This window comes from Cygnus olor, chromosome 5 (assembly GCF_009769625.2).
Source record: "Cygnus olor isolate bCygOlo1 chromosome 5, bCygOlo1.pri.v2, whole genome shotgun sequence".
NCBI lineage: Eukaryota > Metazoa > Chordata > Aves > Anseriformes > Anatidae > Cygnus > Cygnus olor.
In genome coordinates this window covers 15161484-15189266 of record NC_049173.1, presented here as the reverse complement: position 1 = coordinate 15189266, position 27783 = coordinate 15161484, and the positions used below count along the sequence as shown (strand labels likewise).

General features: G+C 36.3%; 1 long non-coding RNA gene across 6 annotated transcripts in view; it reads left to right on the top strand.

Annotated features, from left to right (window-relative positions):
- The window catches only part of LOC121071763, a 162125-nt gene that overhangs the window by 113466 nt on the left and 20876 nt on the right, over positions 1–27783 (top strand). For 3 of the 6 annotated variants that reach the window (XR_005820759.1, XR_005820756.1, XR_005820760.1), the window contains exons 2-3: positions 20444–20738; positions 24604–24712. This is a non-coding gene — a long non-coding RNA (uncharacterized LOC121071763). Of the gene's footprint in view, positions 1–11062; positions 11610–19835; positions 20272–20376; positions 20739–24603; positions 24713–27783 lie in introns of those variants that run through there. The other 3 variants (XR_005820758.1, XR_005820757.1, XR_005820761.1) reach the window with 3 other exon arrangements.

The following is a 27783-nucleotide window of genomic DNA, read 5'->3' as shown; positions in this document are numbered from 1 at the left end:
AAGATACATATTTAGTCTGCTAAATAATTGGGCAGCATTACAGCGTTAAAATACTGATCACTTCTGAGTCAAATTATCTGTTGGTATAACTCTGATGAACTTCAACAAAATTTCTCCAGGAGAGAATGTGACCTTTTTTGCCCATTGAAAAGGAGGAAAAATATGCAAATCTTTTTTATAAAATCTGAAGTTGTTTTAATTTAAATTTAAGAGCTCTCAAAACATTTGTGACATCTTTTCTGACCTCTGTAATTGTTACTCTAAACATTATATTCAGGATATTTCATAGACTTAAAATAATAACATTTAAAAAAAAAAAAGGTTTATAGACAGGAAATGGAAAATCTAGAACAAAGACAAGCACTTATCAGATCTTGTGGGTACTACATTAAAAGACAATGAGGATTTCCCCTTTGTATGATTAAATCAGATTTTAATAACTAGGTTCTTCTGCACAACTGCAGTCAATTTTTCATTACTAATGTAGAAATTCAAAAAAATGTTCTTTCTAAAGATGAATGGAGAAAAAAATTATATTATTATTGATTTCCTTAAACTTGTCTCATATGATGGATATATAAAATGGAAATATAGAAATTCCTTAGGCTGTGACAGGAAATACAAATCATGTGAATGGAAAGGAAGTTGCACTGGAATAAAGACATTTCAGAAGATAATGAGTTCACTACAAAACGGTCTTTATTAATTATTTTTCTATAACTCTGATGTCAGTGGAGCACCTGGTAAGACAGGGAAAAATGCATGTGGGTACATCACTTTTTTCTCCCACTAGTAACTGAATATGTAATCAGGTTGTTGGCAAACTGAATGCAGTGAGAGGGGGAAGAACAGAAAACTCTGTGTTCAACCTGGAGTTGGTTTTCTAATTAGTACAAATGGGAAAAAAAAAAAAAGAAAGTCAACCATAAAAGGACCCGTGTAACTGACTTGCTCTGATACTTCAGTTCTGAATTTTCCATTCTGAATTAACATGTTTAGCTAAGGGTGAAGACTTAAGCTAAAGTGACTGTAGGCATTATCATCTACAATGATCAACATAATGTGTCTTCTGGATCTCAAATGTGATCAGGGAAAGTCTAATACATTGTGTGAAGGAGAGTTTATATCTATGGTGTTTCAAAAAAAAATTCTTGAAAAGCGGGCCTGGTGCCTAGGGAGAATTTATTAGGGCTGAGAATGACCTGCTAACTGAAGTGACCTGTTGCATTCACAGATATTGTTCTCAAAGAGTGTGTTCACAGTGCAGCAGACACCAAAACCAAAAGCATCTTTGGAAATTTCATCACAGAACATGTGAATACATCCTGCATCTGTGTTTTTCATCTTTGTCCCTGTTCTTTTTTCCTAAAGAACACCTTGTACCTCATGTGCACTGGAAATCAAATTTAGGAATTACATAATTGGCTACAAGAGGGTGGAGTGACTGGGGTCATCTCCTGCTGTGCTACTTCACAGTAAATCTGAATTGATTTCTATTTCAATGAAAGAGATCACTAGAGGAAAACAGAACAGACTTTCTTTCCTACTTTTTAATGTTGAAACTGGAAAATATGAAGTCAATTCTCAGGTGAGTCAGGAAAATATCCCAAAAGAACTTTTTGATGTATTCACCCTACTTTACTTTAGATTTTTTTTTTTTTTTTAATTTCCCTAAGTTAAGTAATTAGTATTCCTTCTACCTTTTTTTTTTTTTTTTTTTAATACAGAAGCCAGGTATAATAGTTATGGAAGGCATGGGAAGTATCAGACTTAAGGAAAAAATGTAAGGTACTGCTAATATTTTTTTTTTCAGGTTAGGCTAACAAAATTGCTAAACTGAAATTTACTTATTGCTTTATTCTTTATAACATCCCCTTCTGGTGGAAAACCACACAGCTTTCAAGTTTCTGATGAGTAAAATATCTGTATTCTGCGTTGAGTTGTACTATGCATAATATGAGCTCTAAAATTGTTAGATTGATAGAAGGGATTCTTTTCTTGCCTACGAAATTCATATCAACATTTTTAGCTTTCCACATCTTTTCTTGCTTTGTATCTAATAGATATTCTCTTATGATTTATTGAAAGCTATAGAACATGTATTTTGTTAAAACTGTAGAGAAATCAAGTACTGTAACAATGAGATATTGTATAAAAGGATAGAGAAATATTTATGCAGATTCCTGTGGAATTTTTATGTGTTTGCTGCATATAAATTAGCCCTATAACTTCAGTGAGGACAGACAAGAATAAATAAGTTCTGAGAACATAAAAAGTTAAAGTTTTAAATAACTTGGTGAAGGACAAAGCCAAAAAACTGGTAACAAAAAAAAATATATTTTTTTCCTTTCTTCATCAGTTTAGTTATAAATACCCCAACAGTTTATGAGATATACATATCTGAAAGTGTGAAGACTGTGAGATTAAAAGCTTTCTAAGTGGACATGCTAGAGAAAATCTCTCTGTAAATCCAGTTTGACTGAGGGCTCTCTCTTTGTTCTGGATTTCATTACAAAAGCTTTGCAGAATTCCAATAAATAATAATTTATGATGTAAATTTTATATCAAAGTACAAATGAGAACAGAATTTGCTTTATTGTATTCATCTTGAAACTGTTTATATCAGAAATATAACTCTGTAATGATCATCCATGCAATGATGTTGTATTTAATGAGGATCGGTTGAGAGAAGTTTGTAGAGAAGATGTTTAGAAAGAGAAATACAATGTAATAAATTAAATATACTGCAGAACTAGGTAATTTCTCCTGATGTCTGTGCATACTTGATGAATTTATTTACAGCCTATGACACAAAATATACTTTTATGAAAAAAATGCTAGTGGTTCTCTTCAAGAGAATGTATATAACATTACATTTTTAAAATGTTGGATGAACATTAAAGTTGCAAAAGCCAAGAAAAAAAAAAAAGCAAAGTTTGAAAATTCATGATTAGTGGAAGAACATGCACATCGTATACTGCATGCATATAGTATGAGAAAGGGACTCTTTTGTTTGCAGCTTACTGAATATCATATTAGGGTTGTATTTAGTAGATAATGCTTTGGTAAATGGGACTTTCTTCAGAGATAATCACTCCTCTAAAATATAATCATTATTCCATTAAAAAAAAAAAACTAACACCACCAAAAAAAACCACAACAACCCAAACCCTCAAGTTCTTCCCCTGCCCCCACCCCCAAACCTGAAATCACCTACCTGTATTGGAAGTTGTAATTTATTAAATACCCGGAATTTTAGAAATGCATGGGTAAAGCTTTATTATCTTTTCTGTCTGTGGAAACTACATGTATTTTTAAGACCATAAGGAGATAGTATATGGAGGAAATAGTATATGAAAATGATATGCAAAATGGCATATGCCCATGGTCGTACATGTAATAATAATACTGTCACTGACTTTGGGGATCTTAATCTTCCATCTTATAACTATTTTATGGCAACTATTTGATAGAATAAGTACTGGATATATCATTTGAAATACTTAGCAGAAAATAATATTATTATCTAAAACTAACTAACTGCAGACTTAAATATGCTCAGTTAGAAGGAAATGAGCCTAGGCAGACCCAAGGAACTGTAATGGCTTTGCCTTCACAGGAGGTGATATTTTCTTCAGAGGATGTAAGGATCTTTTCCATCCAGTATTAGATGTTGTAAGACAGAGGAGACAACTCAGACATCATGAATGGAAACATATTTATTAAAAAAAAAAAAAGTGCAACTTTTAAAACATATTCTTTAGTAGAAAAATCGTTCAATGTTTATGAAACTGTTTTAGATTTCCAATAGGTCTAGGCACGTGTCTGGAAAAAAAAAAAAATAATTAAAATTCTATTAGAAAGGAGCGTGACACTCCTTGTGCAGGCAGTCAGGTGTCCAACGCCCCTGTCGCTGGCAATAAGCATCACTGAGAACAGAGCTGCCTGAGATTAGGGGCCACCTCGGGAGGGGTCTCTGCCCAGGATCTACTGATAGAGAGAGGCAGACCAAGAACGGCTATGAAACTATGGTGCTCTCTGGTGGCTTTGCTGAGTTAAGTCTTTCCAAAGCCTTCAGCCAAAGCATTCACAGAAGTTTGGCTCTAATCTTTCCCATAAATTTCAGTCTCAGAACTGCATAACAAGTTAATTCATTGGTTCCACTTAATTTTTAAGCAGCTGAAAGTATCCAGCTTTTGACCATTGTCTGTCTCAAAATACTTGAGTTTTACTGTTAATCAAGTAACAACACATTGTCCATTATATCTTCTGTGTTAAAACAACAACAGAGAAACAGGTCCTCTTTCTTTTCTCCTGCAAAAAAAAAATGAGAGTAGACTCTAACAAGATAGCTAAAAGAAGAAATTATTTGTCATCATTTGTAGCAGAAATATAAAAATGAATAATAAACTTCCAGTTAGGAAGTTAGGTACAGAATTTAGAAAAATGCTGTGTTCACACAAGAAGTTATTACTTTAACATAGATGGAAAATAGAAAAGCTTGAGCTTTTATGGCTCCTTTGAAACTGGTTGCTAAAGTACTTTGCAAAATTTAACTATTTAGGAGTGTTTGGAATTCTAAACTACCCCTGGGTAAAGTGTTCACATTACTGAAAGCTGTACAGCAACTGGAGTTTAAAATGGAGAGTGGAGAAAAACATATTACTTGTTTGAATCTGTAGGAATTATTTGATGTAGTTAGGAGGTAATTTCCCAAGCTGGATTTTGTCTAAAATTCTGCAGTTGTCACCTGAAGCTTATGGGAAGAGACACAGGATATTTCATGAGAACAAGTTATTGTGACCCTTGCAGAATGCCTCAGGATGATTCAGGATGGTTTCTTTTGACAAAGTGCTGGTACAGTATAAGCGTAGGTAAGAATGCTATTTATTGCAAGCTTGCCAGTCTGAAGTTTCTATATTTTGTTGTTCTTGGCATTCTTAAAAAATAAACTGTACAAGAAATCTGGTAGACTAAAGACAAGGAGAGTTACTCTTCAATGGGGATTGTTAAGGAACGCACAGCTAAGATTGCAAAAAGTTGTTTTGTAATGTTTGAAATTTTACTTCCTGATGACTTCATATAATGGTGGAGTTCTCTGATATGTAGTAGGCTGGTTGTGTAAAGCATTATGTCAGAACCTTGTGTAATCTTGTTCTGAGGATGAGGATAAAAGTACAAGCTAAAACCAAACAGTGGTAAATTCTGGAGGAATAAGAAAGAGCAAAGCATATAAATACCTACTACATGAGACTATAATGTCTACAAGGGGACTGAAAAGCTAAAACTTTCTTATGAATAAGAATTTTTTGACTTTAGACAGTGTTTTCCATCTGTGGATTGAAAAGCATTTTACTAATCCTAATGAAAGCATCACGTCTCTTTGTGGGAAATACATATTATGTCTGGTTTGCATATGGGTAATGATGATAATACTAGCTCTCAGTTTTCAAATACTGCTCTCAAGTGCTCCCTTCAAAAGCTGCAAGTTGAAATAAAATTGAGCTGTGTTGATGAAAAGGAGGTAAAAATAACGGATTTTGGACAGAAGTCCTTTTAACCTTTCCAGATTGTTTTTTCCATGACAGTCACAAGAGTGTGCTTACACAGTGAGAATTCTCATTGTGTCTGGTTAAGTCATGTTAATTAGAAACAGGACTATGGACTCATTATGTTATTATATTCTTATTTATATGTAGCTTGGTTGATATATGGTGGTTCTGTTGAGTTAATGAGTCATGTGAGATGCAAACACACTTGCTTTTTTCGTTCAAACTCTTTGAAGTACATTACCATCCCTGCTGTGGACATGCTCAGGAGAGGGCTGTGGTCACAGGCTGTCGGTAATGCAAATGTTGTTATGTATTGATGCTGGAACTGAGTCTTTCATATGTCTTTTTATCACAAACCCCAAAAATCTTTCCCATGCAATGCATGTATCAAAGCAGCTACTAATACAAAATACCTGCACTTTATTTATCTGTGGTTTATCAAGCAATACAGACTAGCATATGTTGAGAATGATCATAATACATTCATAATCATTAAGCACTGTCTATTCTTGAAGGTATGAAATTTGAGAAAAAATTAAAAGAAAGAACAACAAAATCCATCACATCTGTTCAAGATGTACACTAATAAAAGCCTGCTCCTACAGCCATGCTTGAGAGAATGCTGGGTGCTTCAGGCAAGCAGACAAAACCGGGTCAGAGTTGGCAGTTGGCTAGATGGCCTCCTGAGGTCCAACCTGAATTATTCTATGCGTTCATGATTTCTAAAAAAACTACATATATATTTTTTTCCCCAGCAGTTGCTACCATTCCTTCCCAAGTTGGGATCCTTGGCAGCACTGACACTTACTGGGTCTTGAATGAGCAGTGCTATGTGGAAAATAATGTACAACATTGAAACTGAAACATGGAAACATAAATTAAGATGTTCTCATGGATCAGAAAATGTTCTACTAGTTTTTACTTACCAGCTATGGGCTGGAAGTTGCCATTCTGGTCCACTAAGACACAGTAACTGCCATTAAGAGTATATCTAGTCCATACTGATGCAATGAAAAATTGCTGAGCTTAAACTGTTCCTTCGACAGCTTATTGGATGGTGACTTTTCATTTATGAATAATATGGAAAGGGTGGAGCAGTAATTTCTGAAATTGTTCCAGCCAGTTTTGTAAGAACAGGCCTTTGTCCTCAGTGAGAAATCCATTTGCTTCTATGTGTCCAGATTCCAGGTACCTACATATCATGTAGCAAAAAATTAATAACTTAAAGAAATGTTTTCAGATAAATTCGTCAGTCGAACCTTAGTCCTGAAAAGTTAGTTAGAACTGTTTAAAAAGACAAATGACCAAATTACAATAATTTTCATCTTTTCCAAATTATTGCCAATTATTTGATCCTGGAGAATAAATCAGGGGAGAATTTGATCCATTACATGACATGATCAAACTGCAGTTCACAATTTTCTTCCTTCTTATCCAATTCCAGGTAGCTCCTGCCAGGATTCCAGGCTATTTGCCTAACACCTTTGCCCTTTTCCATGTGTTTCAATGCTGTCACATATTGCCCTCCTCAGTCTACACCTCTCTTCTCTCTATCACTTTTCCTGCATCATCTTTTTTTTTTTTTCTCTGATGTTTCCATTTCTTCTTTGCCCTAAGCCTTTGCACCACTACTTTGATCCCTGACCTGAGCTTTGATTAACTCTTTCTTCTTTCTGGGTCTGAGTGCATTGTATAATTTATCTTTTATCTTTAGGGGGATGAGGGGTGATTGAGCACTTTAGTTTTTTCAAGAGCTGATTGACCTAGCTCATTTCTGAGTGTGATTCGTGCTTGGACCTTATACAGTTCATAAAAACCTGAGGGAAAAAAATGGCTCTACGTCCATGTATCCTGATGTCTTACTATAGTATCCCTCCATTCATCAACAAGGATGATATCTACAACTGTATTACAGCCCTCTCTTAATGCAGCTGAAGGATCAAAGTCATTTTCCTTTGATGAAGGTGCTGTAGCGCAGCTTCTTTCTCTTCCTGGACAAGAAAAATGCTGCCTCTTTCTCAATCTTGGCTTAGATGTTAGAGCACTTGTATAATGTAATCACAAGACTATTAAATATGAAGTTGTTTGTCAGTTTAGATTGATGTTGATACATGTATTGGCATGATCTAGATGTGTTCATGTACAAGTACTACTCTTTTTGCAGGGAACATGATCTGCTTAGACGTCCAGGAGACTATCTGAAGGTAGTCCAATGGCAGCCAGTCCAGCTCTGCAGCATTAGAACTGATTCTGTATCTGACAAAGGAGAAGTGCTTTAGCAGGCAGTCAAGCTCAATCAAAACCAAACACAGTTATTGAATTTCTTGCTGTTGTTGGTACAGTTAGAAGTAATCATGAACAGTTATTTTAAAATATTGCTGAACTGAAGCCAAAGATGAATCTTAAGTGTGCTGACTCAGCTTCCTCATTCTTATGTACAGGGACTTGTTCTTTAAGCATAAATAAATTTATTCTGCATATTAATACAGATATGCACAGAGCGCATCAGGATTTCTGGTTAAAAATAAAAGTAGCATAATTATTAAAAATGCCCTGTTTTATTCTGTATTCCAGATTTGTTATTCTTAGAAGATTCTGTACTCTGGACAATGATAACTTTTAGTAGTAGGAGGAGGTTTTTTTTAGGATTTTCTTTAGGTTTTGGGATTATTTTACCATTTGATCAAATTTCACCAAAGAAATTGGGCAGGATATATTATTTAGTGCAACTTGCCAAGATGCATAGAGGGAATTGGTTAGGCTAGGATTCTCTGAGCAAATCACAAGGAAAAAGTACATTTGAATGTCTCTGGTGCTCAGGGACATGCATGTAATATTTAAAATGAATTGATCCTCATCTGTCAAAGCCTTTTTCATGCTAGAATAGTATGTGTGAAAACCTAAATGACAGTGTAAGACTTGCATGCTTGCTAGCATCCTGGCTCTTTGAGGGGTTGCATTCAGCTCCTGCTGACTTTCAAGGGGAGCTGAAGATGCTCAGAGTACTTCCTGGGACACACAGGCTCTGCCAGGACTAGAGAGGGTTACCCGTAAGACCTCTGCAATGGTAGTGTCACCTTCCAATGTGAAAATGACCCTTGGAATAAACTCCGTTTTTTATAATCAGTAGCTGAAATGCCGTATTGCACGGAAAACTCTAGATCCTCTAGTGTTATTAATATCCTAAACTTTGGAACATACATACACACTGACCTCTGTTCCTAAAATGTAACTATGAGTGCTGTGAGTATTTTGTACTATTTAAAAAACAGTGTATCTTCAAGCTGGAAAACATGAGGCGAGCATTTTTACACAAGGATTATTAGATCTGATGGAAGAGGGATAATTCAGATATTCAAAATAATTTCTAGAGGCAGATCCACTTTGTAGTGTCAAAACATAGAAGTTCTTGATGCTTAATAAGATAGTTACAAATTTAATGACCACACCTTTGTTTCTGAAAGCAGCTACTGATATCTGGTATCTCTCTTTCTATTTTTTTCTCTTACTGAATACTGTGTCAGTGGTTGTTTCTTTCCATGTAGAGGTGCTGCTCTTTACTTATGTGTACTGTGATAGATGGTGCAATGGTTTTAGTGTTCTTTTATCACAGGGGTACTGCATGTGATGCTCTGTCAGTGGTTTGGCTGGAAAGCAGCTCTTTGTTAGTGGGAAGGCCCCTGAAAAGAGCAGATACGCAGCCAGGTTGCAGTTCACACAAGAGGGAGATTTTCCTAAGGACCCAGATGTGGTGCTGGAGTAGAGCTGGGGCAACTCAAGTTGTCCCTGAAACTTGCTGGACTAAGTGGTAGGCTGAGATTTCCTCCATAACACTTAAAAACCTGTGTTTTCACCTTCCTATCTGCAGCTTTTGCAGAGGGAGTGGAGCTGCTGAGTGTCTGGAAAGAGGACTTACCTTTCCATCCGGCCATCAGAGACAAAAGGAACTGCCGGCCTATCAGTGCCTAAGGACATGCGAGCAAATGCTTCCTCTACACGAAGATCAGCAGCCATAGCATTATCAAAGGGCAGGCAGTTTTCCATGCACATATAAGCTTTGGATACTCAGATACAGCAAAATACTGAGTTGTGAATATGGCAAAGGAAAGAGTATGCAAATTAAACTTAGTGCTACAGCTTTTTCAGGCAAAGCCCTGAGCTATCAGTGATTTCTTAGGCAAGGATTTGGGATTTGCTGTATCTTGTGTGTGACTCAGAGCTCAAATGCGAAATGTAGCCTTTTTATTTTTCTTTTTTCTTTTTCTTTTCCACATTTCACATTGTCAGTATATCACACAGATGCGCATTGGCTCCAGCCTCTCTCATAACTTGGCTAATGGAAATAAGGGTTGATTTTTTTAATTTTATTTTTTTTTCTAGAATGTAGTGTTTCCACTGATTAGAATAAGCTAGGTTGAGCTCTGCTATGGATAAAAAAGAAGCAACTGACAGTATTGAAGTGTTAATAATTAGAAAGCTTTAAATTCTTGTAGAACACCGGGTTCTACAAGATTTGGTGGCATTGAAGGTGGGCAGTATGAAAGGTGACAGCTGGACTGTAAATTTTTGCAGCTGGGGAATATCTTTGTTTTATGCTTGACTAACACTTAGCTCAGTGGCATTTTGGTCTACAACTGGACTCATTGTACAAATAAATGGGATGTTTTCTTTTTTGGCCCTGAAGGGAACAGGCATGTGCTTGTGCGGCATGCATTATCTGAGCAAATTCAGACCCAGCATCACAATGTTACATCTGTGAGAGCTCCAGGTCACAACAGGCTTTCAACCAGCTCCTTCCAAGAAGTTTTTGGTGAGTTTGTGGTCTTGCTGTGCACTGATGCCCAGGGGCACAGAAACCAGCTGGCAAAAGCCCTTGTCATCAGCCTCTCAGAATATATTTCCATGGGCTTCAGTGGGGTTTGGATTAGGCCTTTTAGGCTGAAGTTTCCATCACTTGGTGCCAGTAATTTAGTCAGCTATTCAGAAGTGTTCAGCACTTATGATTCTTGCAACAACCTTCATAGTCATGTTTTCCAGCAAGTCCAAAGACCTGGTGTGTTTTAGGCTAATGAAAGAGCAGCCACAAATGTGTTTATTTCTATCTAGGGGATGCAGCAATATTAAATGTTCATTCTCCACATATGCCCCTAATAATACTGGTAATGATAAAATGTTCTGTGGTACTGGTAAATGCAGCTTTCACATACATATCCTTGATAGATTTTGGAGCTTTCTAATACATTTCTGAGGGAAGTAGAAACAATTACAGTAGACAAATATACCAAATTTTCTTTCCCTCTTCCTACCTGTTTGTTTCTAATCAGCAGAAAGCTTCTAATTTCCTTTCTTCTCTGGCATGCTAGAAATTAACAGAGGAAGTGCACATGTTATTTCACTTTGCCAGAGACTGGCTTATGCAACAGATTTTTACTCTGTAAGACAGATTTTGCTGTATTTGTGCTTTTTTCATCTCCCCCTGAGGAGCATTAACTCAAAGCAATCACAAGACACCCATCCTTGACTGCTGCTTCTTGAACAGTTATATCTTCTTTGCTTCTTGCTTCTCTATTTGAAGCATTTTTTTAATATATTAATAGGGAAAAGCAACAATCAAAACAAAAAAATTTAAAGGCTGTCTCCTATCTAAAAATCCTAGCTGTTTGATGTGAGAAAGCTTGAACATACAAAATACTTTTGTTCCTGTAGAATTTGCTTTCAAAAACTGCATCCTTAATACTGAAATGAAGAAAGGTAGAATGCTCTGCAAAGTGCAGTATTGAAAAAGGAAGATGTGTACCCACTTGGAAAATGCTGAGCTGCTTGGGAAGTTATAGACAGTGCATGTTTATGGACCTGTTTTTTTAAGCAATCTCCAGAGCTTGAACGGATTACAGTGATATTTTAACAAGGCTGCTGGCATCCATCACCAGCTTTCAGTTACTGAGAAGGCTGAAAGATGGAAGAATGTAATTATTTCCGAGTAAGCTAAATGCTAGTGGCTGATTGTCACAAGAACTTCGGTGCTTTAAACTTCTTAATCTCCTGCCAGGCAGACAGGTAAGTCTCGTGGGCTTCTCTGCCAGCTTCTGTTTTGGTAAGGGGCAGGGGCCCACAGGGGACTGGGATCAAAGGCAAACTGTATTTCTTAAATGTTAAATATGCAGTATCGCACCTTGTCATTTTCTGTCTGTCAAGTTACAAATTCACTACCTATAGGCTGAAATATTTCTGTGAAGATATTATTGCTTTCCTTAGCCAGGATCTGCCTATCATTCCAGGCTAATCCCTAACATATGCAATTTTTATATACATTTATATGCTACTGGAAAGGGACACGTACATAAATCATCCCTACCTAGTGAAGTATCTCTGTTTAAACCTCTTTTTGTCATCCTGTAATTACTTCTAGATTGATTGCTATGGTTAAAGCAATGTTATTCCATGTGATAGATGTGATAATATGTATAGGACTAACCTTCTAAAGATGATTTTGGTTGAACAGCTTTCCCCTGAAAGTACAATTTCCTGAACTCAGATCTTCGGGCAGCGTATGTTGCAGATAAGGTCTGCAGCACTGTAGAAGTACAGTGGTAAACAAGGGGTTTCCGAGATCACAAGTGGGAATCTAACAGCATCAAAAATAGATATTTCTTTCTCTTTCACCCTTGAAAGAACTGTTATTCTCTCTAAGTAATGGCACTGCTGTGCCTCTAGAGGTGAGGCTTCCTATTTGAAGACTTTTAGCATAAAAGACCTGATTACCATTTAGAAAAAACAGAAGACCTTTTGACCATAAATAGGTTTTGTCTTAATGAAGCTTTTTTCTGTTGTCTTCTGAGAATGCTTACCAGCTTTAAGAATTACTACGATTATTGAAAGGCAAAGATTTTACGTGTTTTTCTAAGTTTTGTTGTTGTTGTTTACAGGAATGATAGTCAGAGAAGAGAGTATTTTAGGCTAAAATATAAATATGCATATTTCTTTTTTATTATTATTTATTTAAAATATGGTTGTTTACAGAAAGCAATTAATTTAAGTTCTATTTTCAATCTGGCTGTAATAAATGAAACAAAGCCTGCTGGCAGATACAATTCTAAATAAATTTCTAAGAATAATTAGATGTGTAATTAACAGAAGACTGAGTTATTATCATTTTCTCCTCTGTATAATAATTCTACATAAAAACATGAGAAATGGCTCTCATTAAAATCTCACAGCAGATCAATCCACAAAAGGGAGTGAAACATTAACACAAAGCATTCAAGATGAGCAAACACTATGATTAATTAATTAAACAGAGACTGGCACAAAAAAAAAAAAAAAAAAAAAAAAAAAAGAAGTCTAAAACCAAAGGGAATGATTAAGAAATATATACTTCTTAAAAACTATGTTTTTACACCCCACCCTTTCTTTTAATTTTTTTCCCCCAAGGAACTCTTCAAAGTCCATTGTGAATATATATTTGTATATTTTGCTTTTATCTTTTTGTTCTGAAGAATCAACCTAAACACCTGTGCTTTACTCATCTGTAAAATTTTCAAAATATTAATCAGTGGAGTGAGTGATTATTTAGGAAGGATTCAGAAGTGTATGGCAGAGGGCAGCTGATGGGGTTTGCTTTCCCAGCTAAGGGGCATTCTCTGTTGAAGTTTAGGGACTTGCCGCTCTGATTCCAATGACTTTCAGCAGAAGGCTGCTTATGAAGGTACCTCTGCTGGTGGCAAACAGAAGCAAACCAAAGAGCTGAAAAGTCTTTTGTGAAAAACAGAATTACGAATGCTTTGAAGGGCTCTACAAGCCTTTCTGGTACTGAGATTCTGGAGAACAATGGTATTCAGAATAGAAATGCCAGCAGATACTTAAATCTTCGCTTGTGTCAAATTCCTCAAAATGCATTTACTCAAGTGCTGTGCGATATTATGCCAATACTCATTCTCTGCTTTTTAGAGTATTTAATATTTTTAGGGCTTCTTTGGCTGCTGTGCCAGTCCAGCAAAGTTGTCCTGTGTGTAGTGCAGTAGTTAAGAGCTCCAAGTGAATCCTACGAATATTCAGGTTATGTTACTTTCCTAATGCTTGGAAGTCCCTACCTTGCCTTGTTTAAAATCCAGCTTAAAAAAAAAAAAAAAAAAAAAATGAATTTTTTGTTCTATGGTATCAAATAGTAATGTCTAATAGTAATGTCATGTAACACACACCCAAGAGCTTAACAGAACTGTAGTAAGACTAATTTAGTCAGTGCCAGTCTAATCCTTCATTAGCATACTATTATGTATTTTTGCTCAGTGGGTATATTGCCTGTTGAGAAATAATGTGAATATTTATTCAGCAGTAAAAGTGTTGCTGCTTAACTTACTCAAGAGCTTTTTTTACCATGAGTGAACATTTTTATCTAGAAAAGGATTTCAGGCAGATGATCACCCTTGGGATTCAATGAATTCATGCATTGCATGTCCTATCTTACTACACGGCTGTAGAGAAAGATTGCTGTTTTTCTAACCAGATTCCAGTCTGAACAGAGGCACTGCAAACATGCAGCCGCCTCTCAGAAAACCCTGCCCGTCTTCCAGAATGGGTTAATGTATACATGGATGCAGTTGATCTAAGCAGGATCACAGGTGCAGGTCCATCTTAATTTGGTGCAATAGACTAAGCAGTTTTTATAAGACAATGCCAGTCTCCTAGGAACAGAGTGCTTTGCTACCCAAGTCAGAGGAGTTAGGATCAGACCACTCATTTTGACATGTAACTTGTGTTTGGTATTGATGACCCAGAAAAAAACAAACAAAAAGAAAGAAAGAAAAAAGTATCTGACATTTTTAAAATCTGTTGAGATTATTCATTTATATTCTTGTATGCTAAGAAGTTTATTTCTAAACAGTTTTTTTCTTTATTCCAAAGAAAAATATATTTAGTGCATGCATTTTCTGCAGTGAATATGGCTGCACTACTAGCCAGGTATTCATATTTTTGATACGTTTTTGATAAAGATGTATTGAAATGCTCTTAGTGTTAGGGTGACATAAGGAAAGCAGTATGACATTACCAGTATATAGTGATTTTTAACTGGTGCTAGCAGTTGTGATGAACAGTTATTACTATGTATCTACTGTTACTAGCTTCAAAGATGTAAAATATCACTGAAATTGGAAAATGTAGGTTTACTTTTCTGTAAATGAAATTAGAATCAGATCCTTTATTTCAGATTAACCTGTGAAAGCGTGAACAAACCCAACAATTAGTAACCAACAGTTAGTAACCACAAGCAGTAACCATCTATCTTTCCTTATACAGTTAGAGGTTAAATTGGAGTAAAGTAGCATTTATTTAAAAATAAAGAGAACCACAGTTCTAAAATGTTTTCCATTTTGCTGGCTGTACTTACCACTGGCTGTACAAATTTCTTACTGATGCAATTTTTTTCCAACTGTGATATCCTAGTCAGATTTGCACTGATGTAAACTAGAAAAAAATAAAAATGGTTTTAAATATAGAATATTGAAAATAATTATTATAGTAATATTATATTGAAAGTACATTAAAAATAGTTTTTAGAAATGTTAAATATGCTAAAAATAGATATAACTGTGTGTCTATGCTCTGCCATGCTTTTGGATACTTTCTTGATTGAAGGGATATTTCTTACGGTTAAATTTTCCAATTAATTGTTGATGATGATCTGAAAATGCATTCACTGAAGCTCAAATTCTTATGAATGTATTATATGACATTTAAACTAAAGAGGCAAGAAATCAATTCAGTTGTTTGCGTTGCAATTGACTGAATAGTAATTGAGACACAGGATATTGAAAGGTCAAAATGAGAAACATTTCCAGAAAAATTCTTTGCAAATCATTTTCACAGGCTCTTAATTAAAATTTAACACATAATTGAATTATACCTTTTATTTCATACTTAATAATTTACAAGATCTATTAATATATTTGCATATATGTTAAAATTATTGTATCTTTTATATATAACACTGCTTTTAAAAATGTAATTCAGTTTCCAAATGACAGACTGGAGAAGGTACAGCTTACAATCAATGAAGGAATGGTCTCTATCAGGTATTTGAATATGACTGGGATGAAGGTAAGAAAGGTAAAAAATGTAAGAAAGAAAGGAAGGAAGGAAGAACTAAAGAGAAAGAGAGAGAGAGAGAGCTATTTCATTTGCTTCCAGTGGCAGGCAACTGTGTGTACTGGGGAGTTGAGTTCCCCCGTCATTCGTTGAGAGCCCACAGGGGTGACCCCAAGAAGGCACTTCCTGATGGTACCTCCATCATTTTGAAGCCCAAGGTCTTGCACTACGGGCCCTAGTTATCTGCAGCCCTGAACACCAAGGGATGCTGCCAGTCTGATTCACCTGCAGGAGCTCATGGTTTTGGTAGGACACTAGGTGCCCCTTTGCAGGGAAATGGAGGCTGACCAAGTCCTGGCTTGGTCTGGTCCTTAGGCTCACAGGACAGTCATTTTCTCAAAGAGGGTGATAGTACTACTGAAAGGATGGAAAGGTGGGAAGAGGAAAGATGAATAGAGAATGTAATAGAAACAGAACATGTGTATTAGTCAGCCTTTGAATGCATAATAAAAAGCATTTATATGAGATGAAATTCAAGCTTGTGAAAGTGAAAGAAAGTTGCTGTACTTGCTTTCTCTAAGGGACTGAATTTTATCTAAACAGCTTTGTATTTTCTAAATTAAAAAAAAAAAAAAAACTACGTGAATGTTGACATCTCCAAACCTATGTTTGCTGCAATTTCTATTAATAATCTGATGGCTCCTCCTTATATGGTAAACAGCTTGGCTTCTTTTTGAAATCAGCAGTTGTTGATTTGTTTCCCTTCTATGGTTGTTATATTTTATTGCTTTGTCCTTCAACTGCCCTTGCCTAGCACTTTTTATGAAAATTTCTCCAATAAAGCACTTCAACACTATTTGGTGTACCTCCTTGTAAAAATAAAGTACAAAACATAGTACATTAAAATATCAATAACTTGTTTTCACACTTTTTAAAGATGTCACTGTTGGGGATAAAAGCAGGCACTGACATTAAAGTAACGGGCTAAAAGGGAAAAAGATTAAACAATTGCAGCTTATGTCAAAAGACTTATTTTACTATGCTTATGGAGAAAAATGTTTATGTAGATTCAATAATTTCTTTGTAAGAATTTGGAAAATCTCTCCACCTTTCTCTGTCACCTTAGTCTAAACATTCACAACTTTTCCAGCCTTTCATTCCTCCCAGGTACATACTCACCTCTAATCTTTTCTTTATATATTTCTCCATTTTCCCGTACTGCTTACCTGAGATTTTGTGCTAGAGTCCCTATTCTACCTAATATTTCATAAATCATTATACAAATTAAAAAGACTTTTTTTTCTTATGCTCTTAAATGGGGCCATCTTTTTCCATGAGTTGGAAAGACTCATTGGTCACAACAGTCATGATACCCAGCTGTATTTCACCTCCTCCTTTCTGTCACACCATTTTGTTCAGAAAAGAAAAAAGGAATACTGAAACAGTATGTAACCCTACCATAGCAGATAGAGGAAGAAGTTCTCCCTTGTTTCCCTGCTCCTACATTTTGTGACTCATTTTCTAAGCCAAACACCCTCTCTTTGTTTCTGTTTCCTTTTACAGGCATTAATGTACATCTCTACAGACCCAGAATTTCACACTTACAACCCAATGGTCATTGTGTGACAAACTATTCCATAAAAAAAAAAAGAAAAAAAGGATGGAAGAGTGAAAGCAAATATAAGGTTTTAATCTATAAAGGGAAGAGACTGATAAAAAAAAGATAATTAATTTTAAACACATAAGAGGCAGTTGCAAAGAGGAATGGAGGAGTTCTTTTTCTTTATTGTAGTGAAAAAGACAAGAAATATTATGTTTAACTTTGCATCAATGGAGCTTAGAAATACCCTTTTTATAGTCATGGTAGTGAGGCATTGGAATAAATTGCCTTTCAAAAGCATGGAGACTCCAGAAAGGAGACTTGTAAGCACTGGTTAGAAAGTCGTTTCCTAAGACTAGCATGTGGCTGTGAGACAGAGGTGGGTTTTTCTCTTTCAATCCTGCTTTTTATTATTCCTCAGCACTTTGTTGCAAGCCTGTAAACTTGTGGGCTGAAGGGAGTAATGTCAGATATGAGCAGTGACACGTAAAAAAAATACATTATTTACATCAACCATTGCTAAGGAAACCTTTCTGGATTTGTAACAAAATACATTATTTACATCAACCATTACTACAGGAAGCCTTTCTGGATTTATTCCTACCCAGGAACAAAGATGAGGTGCTATGAGAGATGGTCAGAAGAAATATCCAAATTGTCAGAAGAGATTAAGGAATAGTGAATAGTACTGATTTTATTTTATTACATAAATCGATGACCATATAAATCAGGAACAGTCTATGTGCATTGTATTATCTTAGTTTCAGTGTGTTTAACCTATGGTTAGTAGGCTAGGAGAACTTAGAAAAAAACATTTACCTGGAGGTAGTTCAACTATAGGATTTTTTTTTCTTAGAAATATCCTGCAGTGTCTTGTTGATAAGAGACTAGATGACCTTCATTTACTAAATCAATATTGAAATTCCCATATTCCTCCCTAAGCTGTACCAGGAGGATGAAGTAAACACTTGTATCCATAGTCATATTGGATGAATTGAAAATGTTCTGTGATCTATGTCAAACAGCAGCTCTACTAACTGATCTAATGGTCCTTGCTGAAGTTTAAATATACTTAAAGCATCTAACTCTGCTAAGAAAATGAAGCTACACTGTAGATCTTGCTTTATAAAGCATGAAAGCAGAGTGTGGTGGGGCTAAACTACTGTCACAAAAGTTACTCTGTTACTTAAGATAACCTGTCCCGTTTTCACCGAGGCCCGGTGCTTGCCATTTAGATAGCACGTGTGAGCTATAGGTTGGAGTTTTTTCAAGGGGAGAATTATCTGTCTATTTATGTGACTGCAAACTAAGGCATTTCTCACAGCCTTGCCCTTTGGCTTGTCCTATCACTATAACAGAAATAAAGAGCTGATGTAGCTTGGGTCTTTGACAGTAATCACATGTGAGCAGTTTGGCCAAGATCTGATATTACACTAAGTATCGGATCCCAGGGGGAGAAATCCTGAGGTCTTTTCATTTCTTACATCTTACCTGGTCAATGGGAACACAGCTTAGTCAGTGTTGAGCAAATGCCATGATCTGACTAAGGATTTATCCAACACAAGAACAATATCTTGTTTTGGATACAGTTTGAGAAGCGCTGTTTGTGTTATGAAACTTATTTTGGAAATAAGATATTTGGAAATGTCTTGTTTTTCAGTTTACTGAGCCACAGAAGTCAGCAGAAACCCTGCCACAAACTGCAGTGGTCAGGTCCTTCTCAGGGTATGTCAACTTGGCATCAACCTTGCAGAAATCCTCTGCTGTTCCTCTGGGGCCATCAGTTGAGGCACTCTGGGAGGAATCTCTCAGGGACAGCTCCAGTTATCCTCTTTTATGGGCCAAAACTAAATGGCGTCATTGTTGCTTTTCTCCTGTGAGTGAGTTAAATGCGACATCGGTGAAAGCAATGGCAAGGTTGTGTCAGAGAACTCCATTTTGCAGTCTCAGAGAAACACGTCCAGGCAATTCCTCTGGATGGTAGCTCTGGCTTACTGCATATCTTTTCAGTTAGAGAACTATTTGCTCTGTCTGAAGTGCAACATGATAAAGAGGTCGGAAATAAGTAGTACATTTACACTGTTATTGCAGGAACAGAGCTTACGTGGGCAAGTACCTTCAACTGGAAGCTCACTTTTGAACCCATGCATTGGCATAACTAAGGGAGTCACCCATCATTTTAATGACTTCTTTGCCTGGAGAAACAGAGGGTTAACCCATCTTTGGTTTTCTGCAGGGAAAGGCACCTCCCCACAGCTTCACCCCACTCCTGCTGTGTATGGGTGGGTTTCCCGGCGTGACGGCTGCTGCTGGGGGCTTCAGCCGTGCTGCATAAAGGGGGGCAGCCCTCTTCCTTCCCCTGCTGCCTTAGCAGTGGTTTCACCATTTCCTTGCAAAGCTTCCCTGCAGGATGGCTGAGGGCATCCTGTGGAGGGGAGCAAGCCCGAGGAGGAGGCAGGCAGGGAGAGCACCCCCTCTCCGAGCTGCCGCTGCTGCTGAAGCCGTGCCGGAGCCGTCGATGTGGCTCCCCAGAGTTAGTTGCTCAGCAACCAGAATCAATTAATATGCTTTGCAGAAAGTGCAGGGGAAGCCCGCGCTGCTGTCAGCGAGAAGGCAGGAGGCTGAGGGTGACTCAGGATCCCACCCCAGCCTGACACCCATTCAGTCTCACCCCATCCTCTCCAAGCCCCGTGTTAGCTACTATTCTTTATCCCTTTTTCTTTCCCTACAATGATTTAGAGACTGTGTCCCCAGATCCTTCAGGCAAGGCAGCTCCTTGCTCAAGAACTCCTCTGCTTCAAGGGTTTTGCTTTTAGATCTCATTTGGGGTTATTTCCTAAGCTTTCTCCAATGCTTTTCTAGAAATTCTAATGTTCATGTTCACTGGGAAGGGAAAGGGACAGCTGATGCTTTGATCAGATCATTTAAAAGATTCCTCAGGATGAGAAGGGTTGTTTGGTAGCACACAGTTGGCAGCAGTAATGAAAATGCATCATGTGTGAATTGGGAAAGTTTTTGTCTCTTCCTTTATTACAGGTAATCAGCACCGCATATATGAGACCAAAGAGGTAGATTGTTGTGAAACACGTAGGTAATAGAATAAATGAGGGGTTGTTATTTTTTCCCCCTTTCTCTGCATAGCAATTTCAGGGCTTCAGTAAGGTATTGTTTTCTTTTTTTCTTTTTCTTTCTTTGATTTTCTTTGGAGTCCCTCTGATGACACCACGAATCTGGGAATGAAGAACTTCTTCGTGCTGATTGGAAATGGCATTGCGGAGCTGAAACTTAACTGGAGGAAATATATCTCCTGAAGAAGAAAATATAATGCACTTTAAGGATCTGGCTTCTGGTGAAAAATTCAAGCCTAGAGAAAACTTGTCCGCTTTGTTAGGAAGAATGGGTTGGACAATTTTCCTCAATTCCACAGGATATCTGAGTGCCATGCTGAGCTTAATCTCTGCAGCATGCTCTGTGCTTCTCATCTCTTCCTGATGCACTGCATGGTAAGGCCTTTTTCCTTCCTTAATAATAATATTTCTGTTATCGTGAGAGCTAAAGATACTACCAATAATCACCTGAAAATTGAAAAAATGTAAAATGCTAACAAAAGACCATTTGTCAGTATGGCTGTTTTCCAGGAGCAAGTGTTCTGATTACTGCAGCAGCTTTATAAGATCGTTTCTGTCTTTTTCCCTTGCTTTTTGGCTGTATGTGTTTGCGTGTGTGCACACCTGTGTTATCAGCTGCACTTGGACTGGAACTTTGGTAGCTATATTGTATATATTTCCAGGTTAAAGGGGCTGTTTAAGAATTTGCTCTGACATTTCTTTCTCTTTTTCCCTCCCTCCATTTCCCTCCTCCTGCCTCCTCTTCCTCTCTCTGTCTCTGTCTCTCTGGGGTCATGGTGCTACACCTTCCCTGCACCTCAGTTGTATACTGACCACTAGAAGGCAAAAATAGTAGGAAAAATAAATCCTGTATGAACATAAGAATAGCTACAAATCTGTATTTTCTGGATAAACAAAAACTACAGAACAGTTTTCAGAGTCTGCCAGCTAATGCAAGATCTGCAGGTACAAAAGATTTATTTATTTTTCCCCATGGGAAACAAGTATCAAATGCAGAATCAGATCCTGTTTTATGTACAGGGTGAGGCAGATCCTTTTACATGTCAGAAAGTCAAAAAAAAAAAAAAATGACCAATGTGAATTATGACAGTTACTTTTTATTACCTAAGTCACAGCAAAAGTAAGCAAACCCAATATGAAATGTTCTCATATCAAGTAATTTCTGTCATGTACTAGTGGGGTGTCGGGAATGGTTGTAAATGAATTCAGTGAATGTTGCAAGATTTTGTTCATTAACAGCTGTAATTTGCCTTCATCTTCCTGGATGAGAGGTGCTAGGAGAGTGTAAGGTGATGTTATTAACTAAATAACCGACTTACCACAATTTAGGGTCATTATTAGGAAATTGCCAAGCAGATCAGGAATTATAAAGTGAGTGAACTGAGACAGAACAGCTTAGCTTTCCAGAAAACCTAGTTTACTTGGATTCCTGTTTCAGTAACATAGGGTAGAACTAAAAGATGTAAGCATGCCAATGGTAAATATATATTTTTTCTTCTCCGTTCTGGTTGATCAGTGAATTTGAAAGAGAGAAAGGTGACTGCCCCTTGAGGAGCAAACCATGATAAGGGCCTGCCCCACTCTGAGGGCAAGTCCTACAGTGTTTTACAAGATTTAAAATGGGCCAGAAGTGGGGCTGTGTGGCAGGTGTCACAGGCACTCCAGCTGGGTATGGAGGTGATGGAGCCCTGGCAGTAGGTTCTGAGGGTGAGGAGGATGCAAAAAGCCAAAGCAAAACGCCGAGCCAGGCCAGACCAAAACAGCTCTCATGAACTGCATTTAAAAGCTTAAAACCTATTCAAAAAATCAAATTTTGTGTCAGTTCCTGACACGCCTTCTCCTTTTGCAGAGAAGGAATTCATAAGGTAGTTTTTAGAGAGAGAATGGAAATGCAGCTTTTTAAAATCACTGCAGCAGGAGGAAACTGAGATGATACAAGGATATTCCAGTAGTTTGGTAGTTTTTCAGAATGGTTCAGAGGAACCAGTCTTGATTTTAGCAGTAAAGGTTCAAAATATGCATACATGTACAATGAAGTAGATTTTACCATCTAAAATGCACAAATATTTTAAGAGTTGATAAGGAAGACTGAGGAAGGATAAGACAACTGAAAAATGTCATCTTCCAAACTCCATTGTTAAAAGAATCTCTTACTTGTGGAATTTACCATCTAAAATGCACAAATATTTTAAGAGTTGATAAGGAAGACTGAGGAAGGATAAGACAACTGAAAAATGTCATCTTCCAAACTCCATTGTTAAAAGAATCTCTTACTTGTGGAAGTAGCCCTCTGTGCTCTTTACGTGAACAAGGGCTGCATCCTAAATTCAAATTTCCTACTGCAAATCTCCCCTCACATCAACAGGTCTATTTCAATCAATGGGACAACTCATATGAGTAAGAACTACTCACGTGAATAAATTAGAAAGGGTTTTGTAAGACTTGTCCCTTTGATTGTCATGGCAACAGATTTATTAGGCTTCTGGCATAATTTGTAATTCCCTTCTAAACAGAATCATTTTTCCTTTTACTCATATGAATCCTTTCGCCTCGTAATTAGGACAAGAAAATTAGGTCAACTGCATTCTGAAAGATCATACAACTGTATAGAGATGCAACTGTATAGAGATGTTAGTGAAGAATTATCAGAGTGTGCAAAGTTTACTTTTATTAGTGATCTCCAAATCCAAGAGGAGTGTATTCTTATTGGAATCATTCATTGTTTTATTTATTTCCGTGACTGTATTAATATTGTTACTAGGTATTATTGTCAATTGCTCTGGAAATTCATTAAAAAGAATAATTTATATATCATTGAACTTATAAAAACATTCACTATTATTAAGTAAAAGGAGACTTACCACACTGTCTTCTACATTAAATATGTTCGTTCTTTTAGTTAATGCATGACATTTAGCTCTTTTCTAGATCTAGAAACATGTTTATATAGAATAAAAGCCCAATTTGAAGTCATAATCATAGCAAGCTTCCTACAGAATATATATAGAGTCATATTAAAACATCTGGATTTTAATCCCCCATGCAATTTTGTGTTTATAGATGTCTATATTATTAGGATATATATTACATAAGTAATATTTCCTTCATTGTACACTGTAAAAACAGTTCATTTTCAGAATACAATATAATAGAAATTCTTTTGCACTGGGTTATGCATTATGGAAGAAAGAAAAATACTAGAAAAAGCAAGCATAGTAGCCTTTAAAATGTGTCCAATACACTAATGCAGCAATATTTTTTTTTCATTTATCCCTGTAATAACAACATACATATAGCAAGAACAGCTCATTATTTTCTAAGGAGTAGGTGATTCTGAGAAATACGCTTTTGTACATGATATGGGATGTTCATTGTGTTTAGCAGACATTTCTGTCAATGATTTACAGAGACAGACCTCTTTCTTTCATGTCATTTTTCATCATTTACTTTAAACAGTTGTATAACAGCTGTATTTGGCTTTCTGTGAATTCTAAAGCAAATGAAAGTAATTTTCTTTTATTTTGGATACTATTCAATAAGGGTCTGATGCTGAAAACACACATTTAATTTCAATCCATTGAACTGTTTCATTGGATAAAGTATGTGAATTAGAGCTTGAATCATCCGCACGATCAGGACAGTTATAGTGAGCAATGGAAATACTTTCCACGCTTACAACAACTACCTGTAATCAAGAAAAATGTATTTTAATAATACAACACACAAGAAATTCCTATACCTGGAATGCCTTGAGCGGTCTTGATACATGATCCATCAAAAAACTGATTTTTTGCAAGGCCCACTAAAATAAAACAAACAAACTAACAACCAACAACAACAAAACTGAGTCCTAAGGTTTTGTTGCTTAAACATAAATAGCCATGGAAAGTATATTCATCTTTCAAGAAATTTCAGTTGATCAGCACCTGTGTTTTCCATAAACCAGGATAAAAAATTGAAAAGGCGAAGTTTTTTAATAACTGAAAGCTCTAAAAACTCATATGTAATGAAATACCGATTTTGAAATGACCTGTTTCATTTTGACATTATTATTCAGACTCTCATTTTTGTAACAAGAAATTGCATATATGTCTGTTTTTTTCAGTGAAAGTTTATAACACTTAAAATCTCTCTCTCTCTCTTTTTGGTCAGGGATTTTTATTTTTTTATTGTTATTTATTTATTTATTTATTTTAACAAGATTTGTCATAGCTGTCCCAATATTTATTGTCTCTTACAGGTCAGCTCTTTAATTGCAAGCTCCCTCAAGGGCCATCTTCAGCACTACACATTGTATATCCTTATATTGCTGATACTGAACAGCAGTTCCTACCAGCTCTATGGTAGATGTAAGTTCTGATTGCGATTCCCTCTTTTTATTATTTTTGTGTCTCCAGTAAAAAACAAGCCTTTATTTGCTGTGAGTTTTACAGATACCAGAAGAGGTAGTTTCTATTACAAAAAACTTTGAGAGGCCTTCAAAAGGCATACAGGCAAGAGGTAGAATTAATGAAGTATTAATATCCTTATTAAATAGGTAAGGAACTGAGGAACAACAACAAAAAAAAAATGCCCAAAGCTACACTGGCAGAGAAGAGTTCTGAATTGAACCCAAATGTCCTCATTTTCAGTTCATCACTGTCCCTGCAAGGTTGTTCTTCATTTTCTTCATTTTTGCTTAATGACTTGCATTTGGACTTTTAAGTTAATACTAGTTGAAGTGTCAAATGTGAAATTACTGATGCGTACTTCCTTGCCAGTGTGACACAGGTGTCCTAAAAATTCTTCTTTCTCTCCCAAGCTGTTCCGTTTGAATGTAACCATTAATTATGCAATTAACTTACTACAAAGGGAAAATATATCCTAGATTGAAGAGAAAATTCTAAATAGAAATATACTAAATATCCCATGCAGATTTAGGCATGTACATATGGGTGCATCTGTTTATGCTGTCAGAATTTAAGAATAGCTGTGAGGGCTCTGTAATAGCTTTGAGGGCAGAATCAGACTTAAACAGAAAAAAAAAATACAGTTAAAACATAAAAAGACTGGTGATTTGTTTTCTAGAATTCACAGAGATCATTATGAATACAACACTTACAGAAAGATGACACAGAGAATATGATACCTAACAGAGATTCTTATTAATGATGGTCTGACTCCTCTGTCCAAGCTAATCTTCAGCTTTTTTTAGAATATATGAGTGTTTTAAATTCAAACACATAGATACTTAAGAACTTATCATATGCCCCCTAATTCTTTTTTTATTTATTTATTTTTTTATTTTAATAACGGCGACTAAGGGATCCAAATACCTGTAAGGATATGAGTTTGGGATTTATAACAATTGTATATTTCCTACAACATTAATAGGTCAAGAAAGTAAATCTAATTATCGTAATAAGGTAATCATTGAACCTCAAAAGGTAAGGCAGATTTTAGTTGGCTAAGGAACATTGAAAAATAACCACAGAAGTCCATGAATACGAATAAAGAATTTTATTCAAGGTAATGGCCTCAGAAATAAGAGACATAGGGAAAAATACTTGATGAGCTTTGATGAGTAGACTTTGATGAAACAAGAAAGTGCAAAATAGGTAAACAATGTCTGGTGCAACTCTTTATGAGAAAAAGAATGGGAGAATGCCTGTTCTTGCATTAGTTTTAAACCAAGGTAGACAGAAAACAGTGGTGTGACTAGAAAGCAGCATGGTCTTTGTGATTATAAATCATATCTTAATTGTTTGTTACCTGTTTAATGTGGAAATTAATGTAGTACATATCTTTAATATCTGACTTCTGAAAATTTGGAATTTATCACTTTATAATATATGACCATCTGATAATATATGAGTCTAGATATTGAAAAGCATCAATTTCTACTTCAGGTGAAAGTGTGATAAATTTGATAAGAAAATTTAGGACTTCACTTTGACACATGCTGAAACTTAGCAATAGTGTTTGTAAAGTGAGGTGCTACTGAACTAAGTTAAGAGTATCAGAAACTTCCCTTAAGGAATGCAAATTTGATGCTTGAAAACAAAGCCATTTAACCTGTTGGACTCAGAAAGCAGATGGCAAGAGCATTTATTGAGATCTGTGGCCTGTGTAACGCTGGGATTTCTTTTTTGTTTTGTGCCTAAAACTAAAACTGCTTGAAAGGATTTTGTTCAGGTATTCATAGCAAATTTAACTTTTCACTGACTATGGAAGCAGTAAAACACTTAATAGAAGGAGACAGGATTTTGGAAGAGCTTTTAAAGTATTCTTGAAAGTGTTTTTTAATGGATGACCACAATGACCCTTAGGATAGTACTGTTTCTCTGCTGCCAAACATAATACTTGTTCTCTACCTGCATTAAACAATGCTAGAAATCCAAGCTTTCCTTAGGAAGAGGCATCCATTTCACTGATGTCATTTCCATTTGTGTTGGGTTCCTGTGTTTTCATTCCACAGCAAATGCTTTACATTGCATCAAAGTGCTTTGGACCTTGGCACAGCTAGATGTGTTCTAAAAACACTGCTACAAAAATGTCTGGCAATCTACGTTGTACCTGCTCCTCTGGAGCCATTCTGAGATATTGTATATTATAAAGGGAACTAAGAGTGAAATGCAATGTACCTGATAATATTTTTTTAATACTACTAACATATATGAGCCTGTTGAGGAGGGCTGGTCCATTACTTCTGCTCCTGATTGTGATCCCTCAATTCTTGCATCTGCTCCTGCATTTTCTTAATGAATTGTAGGGGATCATTGGTATCTTTGGCTCTAGTTGTCCCTACCCCAACACCAAAACCATGCAATGGATGTTTAATGCAGAAGGGCTCACAAAGCATCTGCTCCATCCGTTCATACTTACCACAGAATAATTCCTGTCCTCCTCATTGAATTTTAGAAAGCTAGTAAAGAAAACTAGTGAAAACATATCTTCAGTGTTTCACAAGTGATAGACGAAAAGCATCACTAAAGCCTTACATTCCTAAAAATAAAATAAAAGAAAGAAAAAAAGTGGATAGATATTACAAACAAAGTCCTACAATCAGATTCCTTTCTGATCTCTAACCTGGATTTCAGAGTATTTATGAGCACATGCAGAAGGCACACCAAGTGGATATCAGGGAGATTTTACCATCAGAAACACTAGTGCTCCATACCTCACAACCTGTTCCTACCCACGGCCCTTCTCTGGAGCCTCTCCTGGAGGTGCACCATCTCCCTGCAGAAGTCAAGTTAAGCATGAAGAGAGAAACAGTCTTTCTTCATCCCTGCAGGTTAAGCAAGGGATTAGTACATGATGCAAATAGACAGAATCAATAAGCAGTTTCTTTTATAAAACAAGGGAGACCTTCCTGACATCTGTTCTTTAGTGGTAATCCCAAACATTTTTAACAAGTTTCATGGATTATGTCTGATTC